Here is a 17212-nt window from a genome sequence, read left to right as displayed (position 1 = left end):
CGGGGTCGTCCCGAGAAGTAGTTATGTATGCTTGATGTCTTCGTCATTCATGCATGTTATGATATGTGTTATATGTTCCGGACTCCGGTCCGATGTCGGGCAAGCCCGATGCAGTATATGTGATTATGTTATATGTTATGTTTATGTTATGTTCAGTTGATACCGAACTTCAGTCCGATGCCGGGCGGGGCCCGATGCAGTGGGCAGGGCCCAAGTTATTCCGGACTTCGGTCCGATGCCGGGCGGGGCCCGATGCTGTGAGCGGGGCCCAAGTTATGCCGGACTTCGGTCCGATGTCGGGCGGGGCCCGATGCAGTGGGTAAGGCCCAGTATGTGTTATATGTGTTATTATATGGTATGTGGTAGTTTGGGGGAGCTCACTAAGCTTCGTGCTTACAGTTTTCAGTTTTGGTTTCAGGTACTTCCAGTAGCAAAGGGAAGGGCTCGGGTTGATCGCATGACACACACCACAGTCACAGCCTTGGAGTTTACACTGATGATTTGTTATGAGATTTTGATTTGAGATAGACACTATGATGTTTTATGATACATGATTTATGATTTTACTTATGACTTTGATGGTTTATGATTTTAATAATGATTTGAAAACAAAATTTTTGGGTCATATTTTTGGGATGTTTCATTCTACTTTCATCAATCACCCTCCCGCCAGTACTGAATGCCGACTCTGATGCAACTGTAGAGATTGGCATTCCTAAAACAAATTTCGCCACTTCAGAAAGTACAAGAAACTTTGTTGAATTAGATTTCCACCACCCCAAAATCTGGAAATCTCCCGGCCGCTTTTCCATCCCATCTAATAAATAAATCTCAAGCTCTGTTTTATTAACCCCATGCCCACGTTGTTCCATAAACCTTTCAAAATCGTCTTCCATATCAACTCCATGCCCAAAATCAAAATAACTAGGTGTAGAAGACGATGCACTCCTTGTCTTTTCACACCTTTCTCTCTCCGTCTTGTTCTTGAAGTGTTGAAACAAGTCCACTAGTGTTTTGTTGACATGCTCCATAATTGTTTTTGTTTTGGTAGAATTCTTACCATAAATCAACTCCAAGCAATACTCCAAATAACACATCTTGTTGCGGGGATCTAAAACGACAGCAACATGAAGCATGAAGTTCATGTTCTCAATGTTTTCCCAATATTTGTCGTATTTTTCTTTCATCGACTTTGCCATCTTTTTCTTTTTCTCGTCTGTGCTTGAACACATTCTAGTCATGCTTGCTTGCATTGTCACAAGTTCCTTAAAAAATATATTTGCTGTCACATACTTGGACCCATATATCTTTTTTGTGACATTGTAAAAGATCCTCAAATATTTGATAAAATACCTACCAAAGCAATTAAACAATACCATATTTCACAATTGAAGTAAAAAAATATATAAAAAAATATACCTAGCAACCTCCCAATCGTCGGCATCTGGAGTCCCCACAACTTTCTCATTTCTTCTTCTTTTTCTCGTAGTCACTTCTGCGTCATCAACCTCACTTCCGCAAAAAGTTTTAAAACCACTATCAATCGCAAGAAGCCTACAATACAAAATAAAACTCAATAAAAGCATTAGTATGTAAATTATAAAAAAAATTAATATATCATACTTAATAGTATATAAAATACCTATCAAACGCCGCCTTATACTTTTCTGCCGTCTATAACATCAAAAATGTAGAATTCCATATTGTGTCAACATCAAGGGGTGGTTTCTTACTACAATTATTATTCACTTTCTCAACACACTCTAGGAATGTAGAAAACCTAGCACTAGATGACCTCACATACTTCACAACATTTCAGATCTTTGTGATGGAACTAAAATGTTCTTCTAACCCGTCCCTAACCACAAGATTTATGATATGAGCACAACACCTCAAATGCAAGTATTTGCAATCCAAAAAAGCATGGGGTCCCCTAAGCATGGTCGCTAGATACCTAATTGCCCCATCATTTGAGGAAGCATTATCCACAGTCACTGTAAACACCTTCTCAATTCCCCAATTCTGTAAGCATTTGTAAACGAGTTTTCCTATGGTTACACCTTTGTGATTTGCGATGGGACAAAAGTTCAGAATTTTCTTTCTCAAAAACCACGTCTCATCAACCCAATGTACCGTTAAACAACTATAGTTAATGTTTTGGATTGATGTCCAAGTATCAATTGTAATGGAGAAGGTTTGATTTTTTAAAACATCCTTCAATTTATACATTTCTTCTTTGTATATATGCAAACAATCCCTTGCGACAGTCCACCTTGAAGGCAATTTAAATAGAGGTTGCAAATCCCGTGAATATTCCCTAAATCCTTCATCTTCAACTATACTAAAAGGTTGATTGTCTTTAATACAAATGCGGGCTAAGGAATTCCTACATTTCTATTGGCTGAAGGAATGAACTTCCAAAGAAGTAGCCCCCCGAGTCTCCCACTTTTTTGAAACTCAACACAGATTGTTTTTTCGTATCACCAACTTTACCTTTAGGGTCGTAAACAGGAGATGTTGGACAATAGAGTCTTAAATGATTTCCCATTGCACTCGTACCATTTTTCTTGGAATTTGCACACATCATTGTTGAACAATATGGGCATTTCACTTTCTTAGCACCCTTCTTTACGGCCTCTCGATCAAAATGTTGCCATACCCAAGATACTCTATGACCACCACCCTTATTATCTGCAACTTCTTCATCATCTCCTTCATCAACATCAAGATCAACATCAACAGTTTGTGGAGCATCAACATCAACAGTTTATGGGTCAGTTTTATGGGTCGGTTTTATGGGTTTAGATATGGGTCGGTTTTACGGGTTTAGTGGGTCGGTTTCTATGTCAAAACCGAAACCGAACCCGATTTTTTGGTTTTTAAAAATTTTAAACCCTAACCGTCGGTTTTGCTTTGGTTTCGGTTTCGGTTTTTTCGGTTTTAGTCGGTTTCTCGGTTTCTTGGTTTGTGTTTGCTCACCCCTAATGATTACCACCACCCTTCTATCTCCATTTTTTCCTATTCCCTCTATCGATGCCTCCACCTTCTTCACAAATTCTAGGGATTTTTGTTCACCACCACACCAGAGTCAGATTTCTTCCACATAGATCCTCACACTAAATGGTTCGGCGACTACAACTCCTCTCGATTGTAGAGCCAATCGAGAACTACGACTCATCAACCGTCAATCGAAGCTACCAGTTGAACGACCCATAATCGACACCTCTACCTTCTCGTCTCTCCTTCTCCACCAGGTTTTCTTTCATCTCTATCCTCCACTATATGAAGATTTACGAAGATATGAAGGGGGTAACCAAAGAAACCCTAAATCCCTCTCGCAGTCAACCACTACAACCCTAAATCTCTCTTCTTTACACTAGAAAATCTTTTTGATGGATTGTCCAGATTCTGGTTCCTGGCATCTTCGGTGCAAGTGCTTTCCAAGTTCTTGGTTTCCTTCATGAGTCATTGATACTTCTCGATATGTTCTTTCATTATCTTAATTTCTCTGGATACCCTCAATCGATCCGGACCGACAAATTGAAAATGTTAAATACTTAAAGACTCCTCATTGGAAATTTGTTCATCATGGGTTGTAATTATATCTCTATATATCATGCGCAGTATCTGGACTATCAGACACAAATGATGGAGCTCAAGAGTACGTCCTAACTAGAGTTGGCTTACTAGCTGGATCAGCTATATTCCATCTCACTTTATTGTGTGGAACTTGTGTCATGATTGGTAGTCGAAAGTTTTCTTCAGAATCTGGTTCAAGCTCTTTAATGATTAATGATCATACGCAAAATCAATCTGAAAACTAATTTCATTATGCACTGGTGAGCTCCAATATTCTTCAGTTCACCTCCTAATTCAATTCGGTTACTTGTATATGTTTCCAAGATTGCCCATAAATGGAGTTAATTTGTTTCCTTGTTTGTAGGTTCTTGTGTAACTACAGATGAAGAGACTAGTCTCAATGTAAAAACCTTGTATTTATACAAAATATGGTTTTTAAATTAAAAAATATATATTTATACGGCTTCAAATATAATATAGACACACACACACACACACACACACACATATATATATATATATATATATATATATATATATATACACACACACACACACGATATATACGGTTTCAAATGGAACAAAAAAATAATGTCCGATTTGGAACAAAAAAGTCATCAAAACTAAAAAAAACTGGAAAAAATGATAATCCGTTTTGAACAAAAAATGAGTGTTTAAATTGGAAAAAAAAAATAAAAACTTAGTGTCAAAATTGAAAAAAAAAATGAAAATTTAGTCTTTTGCAACATTTTTTTTCAAATTTGACACGGCAGCATGCCATGTCAACATGTCATGTTATCAAAACTGATATGTTATCATGCCACGTCAGCAGATAACCGGTTTGACCGGTCAAGTGGTCAGAATTGTAACAAATTGGAAAATACAGTTACAAAAAAAATAAAAAATAAATAAACAGTATTAAATTAAAATTTTGATGTAAACTTAATGAATTTTGTGTTATTTATTTATTTATTTATTTAAGAAACCAGTGGGCGAGGACGGCCACGAGGTGTGGAATTTTTTGAAGACCGTAGATGGTCTATTGTACAAGCCCAACTTGTCCACTGATTGGCCGGGTCTGCTTGTATGAATCTTAAAGACCTGTGAATTGTGATTTATTATTTTTGCTACTTTTACGTAGTTCCTTTCTCTTTGTTTCTATTGTTGATTTTAAAATTCCTGTTGTTTGAATATACAAGGAATGTGAAACAGAGTGCCGTTTTTTTTCTTGGTATTTAAGGCAATGAAAAGCTTGGTTAGAGTAATGGGTTATTTCTCACCAACCAAAACATTGTGTTATTCTATCGAATTAAGGCAATGCTCATTTTGTAATTTCACAGAACATAAATATAAAAACTCTTCATAAACAATATTTTAATACAATTTTGCAAAAGTAAAAAAAAAAATGATATACACAAATGGCAATTAGCAAAAGCCATTTGACATAGATCGAGTACATTTTAATCATGAGCTATGGGCTCAAGGGAATTTCGTAAAAAGCCTCGTAATCCATGTTCAAAGATAATATGCTTAATATGTTGTATAACTTGATAAAAATAGGCAAGTTATATAAATTTTTAAGGAATGTCTTCAAAAAAAAAATCTTTAAAGTTTGGTTTTGTTAACGGAAAAAAAACATTTTAAATTTTCTATTTACGATTAAGCCCAAAAAGCCGGTATATATTTGCAAAAAGAGCCTTGTACCCGGTAACGTTTATGTTTACCGCTTTCATATACTCGTGTATGACTTCGATAATGGTTATTTGTTCTACATAAACGTGTCCTATTAAAAGGGGTTGCTCGAGAGAGACCCACTTTCTCTTTTATTTGTTCCTTGTTGCAAATGAGGTATTAGTGTATTTCACATCCATTTAGTAGAAGCAATTAATCATAATCTTTTCATCTCAGTGTTTTTGTTTTTTTCTGGTGTAAAAACGGTCAATGATAGAATGTTTTTATATTTTCTATGATGCAATTAACCTTTGTGAGTGGTCTCATTTTTTAGAACAACATAAAAAAAAACTAGCACGCTAGGAAAAATACAAGACCAAAGCATTACATAACAACAAGAGACGAATTTTTCAACCACCAAACCCAACTAAAAGAATGTAACATTCGTATCAAGGGAGACAACTTAATCCATTAAGTTGTTGGGAGCCCAGTGCCCACGGCGTGGCCTAGGTCTCCACGGCATGGCGATTGAGCTGAGACTTGCCTATTTTGTTATTTGGTGGCCACGGCGTGGCCAAGGATAGCCACGACGTGGCGACCTACTATAGTTAACTTTGAATTTGACCGTTGACTTTGACCAAGTTTGACCTAAGGGTATTTTGGGTATTTTCAGTTGTAATTGAGATTGATCACTATTTGATAATTAGGTGACGAGTAGAGCTGATATTCGGAGCAGAGACCTATTCAACTATTTGTTCGGACTGAGATGTGATTTTTCCTCACTATACTTGTGGGTCGAAGGGACCAATGTCGGCCCACTAGGTTATGTATCCTGGTATATTAGATGATGTTATGCTAGTTATATGATAAATTAGTAGACCGGCATGATTACTGCACTTGTTGGATATGTGTTTTGTTACCTATTGTATATGTTGACATATTGTGGAGGGGTTGAGGCGGTCCTACTTTGTGTTGAAGGCAAAGATACCCGGAGTAGTCTGGATAGGCTGTAGGCCCTGCGATGCGGTCCAGTCAGGCCGAAGGCCCGAAGAGCAGTCCGGATAGGCTGTAGGCCCTACGAGGCGGTCCAGACAGGCCGAAGGCTCAGAGAGCGGTCCAGATAGGTTGTAGGCCCTGCGAGGCGGTCCAGTCAGGCTGAAGGCTCATATTTGCATGTTATTGTTTGTTATTTTGTGTGATGGTACTTTGGGGGGAACTCACTAAGCTTTGGCTTACGGTTTTAGTTTATTGTTTCAGGTACTTCAAAGGATCATGGGAAAGCGAAGGGGTGATCGTGCACATCTTCCTGTTTTTATGATATTGGATCTTTGGAAAACTCTAATTATGATTATACTTTTGAAACAATGGTTTTGTAAACACTTTATGGTTAAAATGGGTTGACTTTGAAAATTATAAATTTTTATGAATTTTGGGATGTTACAAGTTGGTATCAGTGCCCTGGTTTGAGTGAAATGGATGAGCATTCGTGTGAATCTTGACTCAAACTACGGAACTGTAAAAGTTTCCGAATTATTTTCAAATTGTTTTCAAAGGTAACCAAATATGGACGAGATGCGTACGATCAGTCGGAGCAAGGAAGTATACCCCAAGTTACCACACTGTTATTTATTATTGATGATTATGATAGAACTGCATGTTAGTGATAGGCTAGGGATCTTCAGGAATTGTATGATAGAATTGTCTGATGTATGATGCCTGATAGTGTAGGAGGACTTCTTATATGTTAGATGAAGTTGACGTCATTATTGTAGTTGCTTAGTGTGTGCATCATAGTTGTACGTAACAAAGATTTTATAGCCTGAGAATGTTCGATTTAGCCTTATTTCCTGTTCTTTTCTAATTAAGGTCTTAGGGCCGAGTCAAGTATTCAACTGTATATGGGATCCAACGTTATGTATGATTAGCTTGCACGAGTGGCTGCAGGGTTGGTGAAAGTTTCATTAGGGGTGCAGTTCATAGTAGGTCAACGTGAGGAATGATTAGCCACTCTTGAGAGAGTGAGTACATGATGAAGGTGTATCCTAGATGCTTGGACCTATAGGTCGGTAATTTCTTATGAGGATCTGCCTGATTTTATTGTGTCTTAGTGCCATTCGACTCCTCTGCTCGAATTATAAAACTCGAGAATTTGGTATGTTTCCTTTAGCCCCCTTAATGCAAAAATCATCTCATTATAGTCCCTAGCTAGTATGCGGGGCGTACTAGCCCACTTCTGGATCGCGCATGCACCCACGTACGTTAGGCGTACGTGGGAGTACGCACGACGTACGTAAGGTAGGGGCAAACCTTAATTTTTAGGGTTTTCACCCTATCTAATCAACTTATAACACCTTTGGACATCTATTTGATCAACCTCCATCACTCTCTACCGTAAGGACGAAACCCTAAGTGCTTTTTGTGAGTTTTGAGCTTGAATGTGAGATTTGGTGGTGTTTTAATGAAAGAAGAAGAAGAAGAAGAACACTTGGAGGGTGCTTGGGAATAGCTTGAGCTTGTTGATCCAGAGTTATCTTCATCTTAACAAGTCATTTGAGGTAAAAATATCCCATCTTGATGATTCTTTATGCTAGATCCAACTTAGGGTGTTATTTATGCATTTTTGGGTCTTTTGAGCTAAAGTTGAGCTTTTGATCTACTACAGAAGCCATGGATGTTAGATCTTATCTCCATTGAGGTCCTTTCTCCATAAAAATGTGGTCTTAATGAGAAATATTGGTCCATGCAAGTGTTGAGATTCTTATTAAGCTTCTTTTTGAGTGTTGGGTCCCATTAAGTCATGCATGAGTGTGAAGTTGCCAACTTTAGGTGTTAAGTCACTTCCTAGAATCAGATATGAGAGTTTGGCATGTTGGCTTAACCAATTAAGTGCTTAATGAGTTGGGTTGGTTGTCTGCATAGTACGCGATGCGTACCCAACTAGTACGCTGAGCGTACTGGCCCCAGATAGAGTACGTCAAGCGTAAGTCTGAGTACGCCCAGCGTATTCAACTCTTTGACTTTTGGGTTGACTTCCTCAGGTTGTGGCCATATTTTGGGTTTTTAGGGTTTGGGCCTTGTTGGTCCATTGGAATTCTGACTTTGGGCCATGGATAGGCTATGGGCTTTCTGGGATTTAGGTCCATGATAGTTTTTGGGCCCAATTAGGAAGTTGGGCCATATTGGGCCTTGGAATGCCATTTAAGGAATTTGGGCCTTTTGAGTAGATGGGTTGGGCCTTTGTTTTGGGCCAAGTACGAAAGAGGGTAAAATGGTCTTTTACCCTGAATATTGGATTAGTAACTTAGATTCTTGATTATGGGTCGAGATCCAATTATTAATTGGATATTTATTTGATGATGTTAGCGCGGGGATTTTCCGGACCAGCTGACTAAGATTTTATCTGAGTGATTCTGCAGTTTGAGGTGAGTTTCCTCACTGTGTTTAGCGGGTCGAAGGCACCAATGCCGACCCATGGTTTATTATGTTTAGGATGCTAGTTGTATGTGTGACTCTTGCATGTGTTATGTGTTTATATGAATATCGGTCGGGGCCGGATGATTATATTGTATGCTATTTATCTTTGTTATTTTTAGTCATGTTTTTATATGTTGTATGTATATCGGGTGGGGCCCGATGCTAGGCGGGGCCTGATGACTGACAGATATGTTCCGAGCGGGCCTATTATATGCTTGATATGTATGGTATGTGGTATTTTGGGGAACTCACTAAGCTTTGTGCTTACGGTATTCAGTTTATGTTTCAGGTACTTCTGGTTCGAAAGGGAAGAGCTTGGGATGATTGTAGTGTACACACCACATTGTTCCGCATTTTATATTACTCTGATGTACTTGGATGTTATTGATACACTTTGATTCACCATGATTTCTATGATATTGTTTTGGATAATGGTTTTATTAATTTAAAAATCGAAATTTTTAGTCTTCATTTTTGGGACGTTACATGAATGTTGCTTGCTTTGTATTTTGTGGGACTCGTGTTGATGTGAGTTAACTAGTAATTGAATGTGCTAAGTTACATGCTGCAAAGGTTATATAATTTTTGAATCATGGATTCAACCCTATTACACAACTCTCATTTGAGTCTAACCGTTGTAGGATGGGGTCTTTTAGTCGAAAGATTATTTAAGTTTTGTTGCATGTAATTGTATTCATGAAGTGGTTAGCTGACATTAATAGGGGTTTTTCAGACACTGATAGTAGGGTGAGGTGGAGATCCTAGGAAAGCCTAGGAAGTGCTTTAGTGCGGTTGCTACGTTGTTTAGTCTGTATTGGGAGTATTAACATGAGTAGGTGATCTAGAGGACTCTAGATTGAGTCTTGAAGAAAGTATGGACAGGTTTGGAAGGTAGTATTGGTCCCGTACTACTTGAGGCACATGATCCATACTCGAATCGAGGGAAGTCACGAGGATTCTAAGGAGTTGGTTGAGAGTAGATAGCATGGTTGGATAACCATGAGACATGGCAGGGTTTTTGTATATGTCGATCTTCTGGTTATGGTTGTTCAGGCTGAGGATGAGCCTAGTGGTTGGTTGGGATTTAGTGGCCATATAGGATTGGGTGGAATGGTGCATACCTATGTGAGTTAGTTGATTTCAGGGAGGTAGGGCCACTCTCTTAGAGTTGGTGTTGGTTAGTTTTGGTAATTATTATATGTCAATGTTTCATAATCCGAAAGAGATTATAAGTTATTTGGAAGCTCTTAAAAGTAGATTTTTAGGGGAGAAGTAGTTGAAAAAATGCCCTGTGTGAGATGAAAAAAGATATTGGAAAGAAAAAAAAAAGAATGATCATGAAATTAAAATTTATATGATTTTAGTAGAGCTCTTTTGTTTAAGTGTCAATAGCACTTCCTAGTAGACTCAAGCTCTTTTATTGGTTTAATATAAGTATATATACCAACATCATTCATTCTACAACACAACTTATATCTAGAGGTTTTGATTTTTGGTCAATACGCTCAAAAAAGGTTGGAAACGGTTAACTGAATAGCCTTTGAAAGGACGTCTTGTGTGATTATTCTCTTCATAAAAATAGACATCTAATGATTTATGCATAGGATACAAATAAAAGCTTCTATGGTGGATTCTTGAAGTAATCTTACTTCTTGGTCATGTTGTCTTCTAATACCTCTCGGTGCCGCGTCGGGGCAAATGGGTGAGGAGAGACAATGGAAGTTTTGTAGAATGTTGTGTTATCTGATCAAAGTGATACATGCGTGTTGGATCTGTTGGGTTATGAGCATTCTAACACTCCTAAGTGTACATGCAACCCTAAATACCTTGGATCTATGTTTTCTCTATTATACATACAATTATGAACATCCAAGGTATTATCCTAATCTAGCATACAAAATAATAAATATAACAAGATAGAATACATACCTCTTTGATGTAGAATGTCTTCATGAAGCTTGAGTGCCTAGTGCCCCAAGTGTGACACCTCAAATGGTTCACACAACACCAAATACACTTGGAATAACTTGAGAGAAACTTGAACACTCCTTGAAATCGTCTAGCCCTCACACTCACACATTAGTGCACGATTTCTTGAGCCATGAGATTCTTTTATATGGTGGCTATTAGGGTTACACCATGTAACTCATAACTTTACCCATTCCTTATGCTCCATGGATTTTAACCTCCATGGAGTATCCATGGGTCACCCCATGGACTTAGTCCAACATAAGGAATCTTGGATCACAAGCCCACATATATAAGAATGAATGATTTACACAATCAACCCATATATTTAATTAGTCTCCTTTTGATCACTTAATTAATTCCAAATTAATTCTTGATCAATACTAATTAAATAACCTTATTAATATATTAGAACTTATAATATATTAACCAACCTTAAGTGTTATTTCTCTCATTATAGTCTATCCAAATGCATGATGCCATGCAACCCAAATGGACCATGCCGGGTCGGGTCAAGTCTTACCAATTATAGTTATGGACTTAGACATTAATCCAACAGGATCTTGAATCCATGGGAGATTACTTGGAATCGTTGGCTAGATCACTTATTGATAAATGATACTTTGTTGGTAGGTGATAATCCTACAAGGTGGAATACACTTGTTTCTATCAACGTTAATATTTTCGCTTGAAGAATTTGATTGAAACGGATGTCTACTAGAATCAACCTTCACAAAATAGGGATTGATATAGAATCATGATGCTCACATTGAGATGTTTGATCATTTTCTTATTACTTGCCCCCTTGCTTCAACAATCAAGTCAAAGGTAGTGAGACTTAGGTGTTGTTTGTTTTTCTAAAGCCAAAATGTATGCAGTCTACGGACCAAATCTACAAGCCTCTGCAACAAAAGAGGTGGATCAAATGTCTGTAGTCTACAATAAGAAGTCTGTATGTTTTTTACGTCTGCAGGCTGCTGAAATAAACTGAATTTCAAATAAACTGATTTTACAAACTTAAAATGGTTTCTCAACACCAAAATTCTAATAATAATAGTATTACAACATTGAAATAAAATTCATGCAACAAATTAGTCTTAGAATAAAAAATTGTGTTTTACAATAACAAATTCATTTAAAATAATTCATTGCATATTTTGCATCAACTACTCAACAATTTCATCCCGTAACTGACTCATATATTCACGGTCTGCTGTCGTACCATGTGTTAGAACCTCGTCTTCATCATCATCAATGGGAACATTGTTATTTCGACACGAGACATTAGGTTCATCGTATCATGCAAAATACTCATCACTCGGTCCTTCTTTCGTTATAAAATTATGAAGCACGAAACATGCCATGACAATGTTTCTTTGTGTAACAAACGGGAATGGTGTCATCCTCTTCAATATAGGGAATCGTGCTTTCAAAACACCAAAAGCACGCTCAATGACGTTCCAAAGTTTTGCATGTCCATGATTAAAATTTTCTTTATTGGTTAATGCACGTCTTTGACGGAAATCTCCAAGCCAATACCTCACATTACAATACGGGGCCATAAACCCTCAAGTGTGTGCATACACGACATGCTCAATGACGTTCTGAAGTGGTGGAACATGACAAGAAGATGATCCAGCTCCTGATGATGTTTGAGTTAAGTAACACTTGAAATTAACAGTGGCACTATTTCCATCAAAAAGACGTGCACAAGGATTTAGAAAAGGCAGTGGAATTGTTTTCAATGAAGCAGCCTTCAGATGCCCTTAAACCCAAATGGAACAAAAACTAGTATAAGGATATTTGGCAACTTCAAACATAAATGTTTAATATATATATATATATATATATATATATATATATATATATATATATATATATATATACCTTCTTAAAATCATCCCACTCCTCACCTGTTAAGTTAAAAGTGTTCGTTTGATAATTGTATATATTGTCACTTTTGTTTTTCAAATATAGTCATCCATGAATCTTTGTGCAAACTCAATCCTTTTCCACCCACCTTCTCTACTTCTTCAATACAAGTATCCAATAAGCATTTTAAATGCTCATTGGTCCATTGTTGTTTCTCTCCCATTTCTAATAACAATTATATTATAGACAAATCAAATTTCATATGGTATTGCAACATTCACAAATCTGATTTCATACATATTTTAACAAAAAACTCAGTATATAATGACTATTTGTAGCGGTGTTCTCTGATATCCAACAACATCCAAGACCAAATAATGATGTTCAACACATTCAACAAAAAATTTAAGAAATAAGGAGTACTTTCAGCAAGAATCACCACATTAACATCATTAATTCATATTTTCAGCACATAATTTCATATTTTTATCAACAAAAAGCTTGATTTCACTAATTTTATGGAATTTCCAGCAAAACACATCAACAAATATTAATTTTCAACAATATTTAACAAGAAATATAAGCAAGAAAAACTATTTCAATAACATTTTCGGATTCAACAACATCCAACAACATATTTAACCAACAAGAAGCATTTTCAGCAAAATTAAAGAACATAATTAAAAAAATAGAGAGTTTTCCAGCGAGAAGAGGCATCAATTTCATGTTAAAACAGACCGGACCGGACCGAATCTTGGACCAGACCAGTTTCGAAGAAAATTGTGGACCACGGACCGGACCGGATGAGACTTACTGGGTCCAGGTCCATGTCCGGGTCCAGGTTCGTTCCGGTTGTTGGACCCATTTGGACCGGTACAACTTTACATGTATATGGTATAACTTGTTAAAATGCATTTTTCGGTTTCATACAACTCGATAAAACAAATATGCTGTTAGGTTTGATACGGTACAACTCGTAAAAATGAATATGTTTTCGTTTCTTGTGCCCTTTGGACCCGACAAAATTTTATTGTGTATACTTTACCATTTGTTTGAAAGATTGTAACTTATTGAATATAACACCAAAAACAACAAAATTATAGTCTAAACTCATCTATAAACTCTAAATTACAAGTTCAAAAAAACCACATGTAAATTAGACTTAAAACAAATAAGATATGATTGTTTAAAGAATTTCACAGAGTAGAAAAGTTTAAATTTCTTGCTGAAAAGCTGAAATGTTTCAGCTTTGATATCTTATCTTTGAAAGATTGTAACTCATCGAATCTAACACTAAAGACAACAAAATTATAGTCTAAAATCATCTATAAATTATAAATTACACATTGGAAAAAACCGCATGTCAATCCGACTTAAAACGTATGAGATATTCTTGTTTTAAGAATTTCTCAGACAAAAGTTTAAATTTCTTGTAGAAAAGCTAAAATATTTCAGCTTTGATATTTCATCTTTGAAGGATTATAACTCATCGAATATAACACCAAAAACAACGAACTTATAGTCTAAAATCATTTACAAACTCTAAATTACACGTTGGAAAAAACCTTATGTCAATCCGACTTAAAACGAATGAGATATGCTTGTTTAAAGAATTTCACAGAATACAATTGTTTTTAAAAAAATAAGCCAGTCCAAAACCGGTTTTTACCCAGAAACGGCCGGACCAAACCGGTAAAAAAACTGGACCGGTTTTGCTCAAATATTAGAACCGAGAACTGGCCCGGGGGTCCAAAAAACGGTCCGTTCTGGTCCGGTCCGGTCCACATGTCCAAATGCTCACCCCTATGTTTCATTTTGCATCCGAAATTTGGAGCCTTTTGTGTCGTCTGGTTGTGCGATCAGAGAGGAGGTGCTCCGGTTAGGTCTGGACAAAGGAGGCACGAGGAGGAAGACCGGTGTAGGAGGGGGGAGCAGTCGCCGTCGGAGCGCTGAAGAGAATTGATGGAGGTGTGAACAGAAAAGAAACAGAACCCTGCTTTTTTTTTAGGTTAAGCACTTGTAAAGACCTTAAGTGGGTAGTCAATGTCTGTGTGGTGAAGACCTCGCGCAGACCTTTTTAGATCTGTGCACTTCGGAAAAACAAACAGTCTGTAAGGATATACATCTGCGCGGTGCAGTCAAAAGTAATTGCACAGATCTACAGCCAAAAAACAAACACCCTCTTAGATATACATACATATTATACGGCATTTTATCCTTTAACATGACACAAAATAAATCCTTTTGTATTTAGGAAATTTGAATGCTTTAGAATTTTTTGAAAAAAAAATTAAATTTTTTTTTGAGTGATCAAACCAAATTAAGAAGGTGATTTTTTTACACAATCATTTCCTCGTCATTTGTTTGTATAATAATTAATAGAAGCACAAAGCTTAAACTTAGGTGAGTTGGTTGAGTTGTGATATGTTTTTTTATACTACCGTCTTGCCAGTTTAACGAAATTATGAACGTTAAAAAACATTTAATATAATAAAAACTCGCATCGAACATTTCTAAAAAAATTTGTTATACCTTTTTATATCAAACTAGTTGTGAGACCATGTATTAGATGAGTTAATTTAAATAAATAAATAAATATAAAAGTCAAAATATTTAAAAACTTTGAATTTATAAGAAAATAAGAAAACTAACGAATTATTATAATGGAAATGTTTTTTATCTTTTAAATTTAAACAAATAATTTAAATAAATAAACAAAAGAAACTATTGATCTTTAATTTTGGGAATTTTGAAATTAAAAGGTAAGTTCATTAATAAAACTGATAATCATTTATTACTAATTTACTACATTTATTGTAATTATTACATTAAAATATAATGTAGAATTTAATAAAATAGAAAAACTCATAAAATGACATGTATAAAAATCTAATTGAAAATAACCACAAAATGACATTTGGCAAATTGAATGAGAATATGACAAGTGACAAAAAAACCTTCATTTATTAGAGTAAAAAAGGGTATGGCGCATAATAATTATGTTTTTCATAATTACTATTCTTTTATGCATATTAATCTATTCATTTGAAGATAATATAATAAAAAGAAAACAATTATTGTGAACAAAGGGTAAAGGTCTTAATTAAACAAACACAATTATTATAAAGCATGTTATAACCGGTACTTTGGTTAAGGAAAGAGTTAGTTGCTAATGTAGGACTAGCTCACTTAGTAGAGGTAGAAACCTTTAGATTAGAGCTTCTGGGTTCAAATCCACATGTAAGTGAATTTTATAACTTGATGAATTTAACTTCTAACTACTAAACCGCCTGAAACATCCCAAAAATGCAGTCCAAAATTTTCATTTTAATTCATTAATAAAAACCAAAAGTATCATCCATCATTTAAAAGTCATAAATCGTGTATCTCAAAAATATTATAACATATGTCAATATATCAAAATCATATGTCAAAACATCAGATTGAATCCTACCAGGCTAAAAGCTGTGGTGTGCCCCATGCAGTCATCCCGAACTCTTCCCCTTACTAGCGGAAGTACTTGAAACCAAAACCGAAAACTGTAAGCGCGAAACTTAGTGAGTCTCCCCAAACTACCACATACCATACACATAATCACATAATAACATACTTTGGGCCTTGCCCGCTACATCGGGCCCCGCCCAGCATCGGACCGAAGTCCGGCATCGGGCCTCGCCCGACATCGGACCGAAGTCCGGTATACATATAACATATTAACAAACATACAACATAAACACATAACATAAACATATAAACATTCCTCGGGCTTGCCCCGGCATCGGACCGAAGATCGGTATTCATAAATGTTGGGTATAAGTGTTGCGTCATTGGGCTTATTTGTTTAATCTTTTTGTACTCGGGTTTGGGCTTGTCCACCCGTTCATTTATTATTAGGTTTTAACTATTTAAGGTGCATGAATGCACCGTGTTTTAAGATCTGGGCATAGTCTTGTAACCCTACATGCCTCTACAGTAGCAATTCTTCATCGAGTTCTTCTGAGGCGTGACTTTGAATCATTCAGCACATTTTCGATCTATTCTTGTGTTCTTGTTCTCTTTTACCTGTTTGAATCTTTCGATCATTAGAGATTTTATCTCAACAATTGGTATCAGAGCAGGAGACTATGTAATCTATACGCATCTCTTCTGTTTATATAATCATTAAGGTTTCCGTTAATATTGAATCTTGTTTAGCTGTCATCACAGTTCTCTTGAGCTATTCAATTATATGAATATTACCCTAAAACTACATCAGTTTACAAGCCTGATTCTTAACAGGTCTCAAAAGCTATATCATCATGCAGCACGACGATTCTCACATCAACTCCATCAACCTTTCAAGCAGAATTGGATCGACCACCAGGATACCGATTCTTTTTCCTACTGAATATGAAGTATGGGCGCTTCACTTCGTAGATTATGTTCTTGGTCTAGAAGACAACAGATATCTGATATGGGAAGCCATCACTATTGGATCATTTGTTCACACTGGAACCAGAAGAGTCATTAAAACTCAATCTGACTACAACAAACTTCTTCTTGATGTTAAAGATGTCCCTCAAGACGAGAAATACAAACTGATTAGCAATGTTAAGGCAATGAGAATCATTCGATTTGCTTTTCCGGCTGACACTTTTCGTCTAGTTAG

Source organism: Lactuca virosa, chromosome 2 (genome assembly GCF_052849685.1).
Source record: "Lactuca virosa cultivar CGN04683 chromosome 2, Lactuca_virosa_CGN04683_v6, whole genome shotgun sequence".
Classification (NCBI taxonomy): domain Eukaryota; kingdom Viridiplantae; phylum Streptophyta; class Magnoliopsida; order Asterales; family Asteraceae; genus Lactuca; species Lactuca virosa.
The sequence above is the reverse complement of the archived record's forward strand: the minus strand, read 5'-3'. Positions refer to the sequence as shown.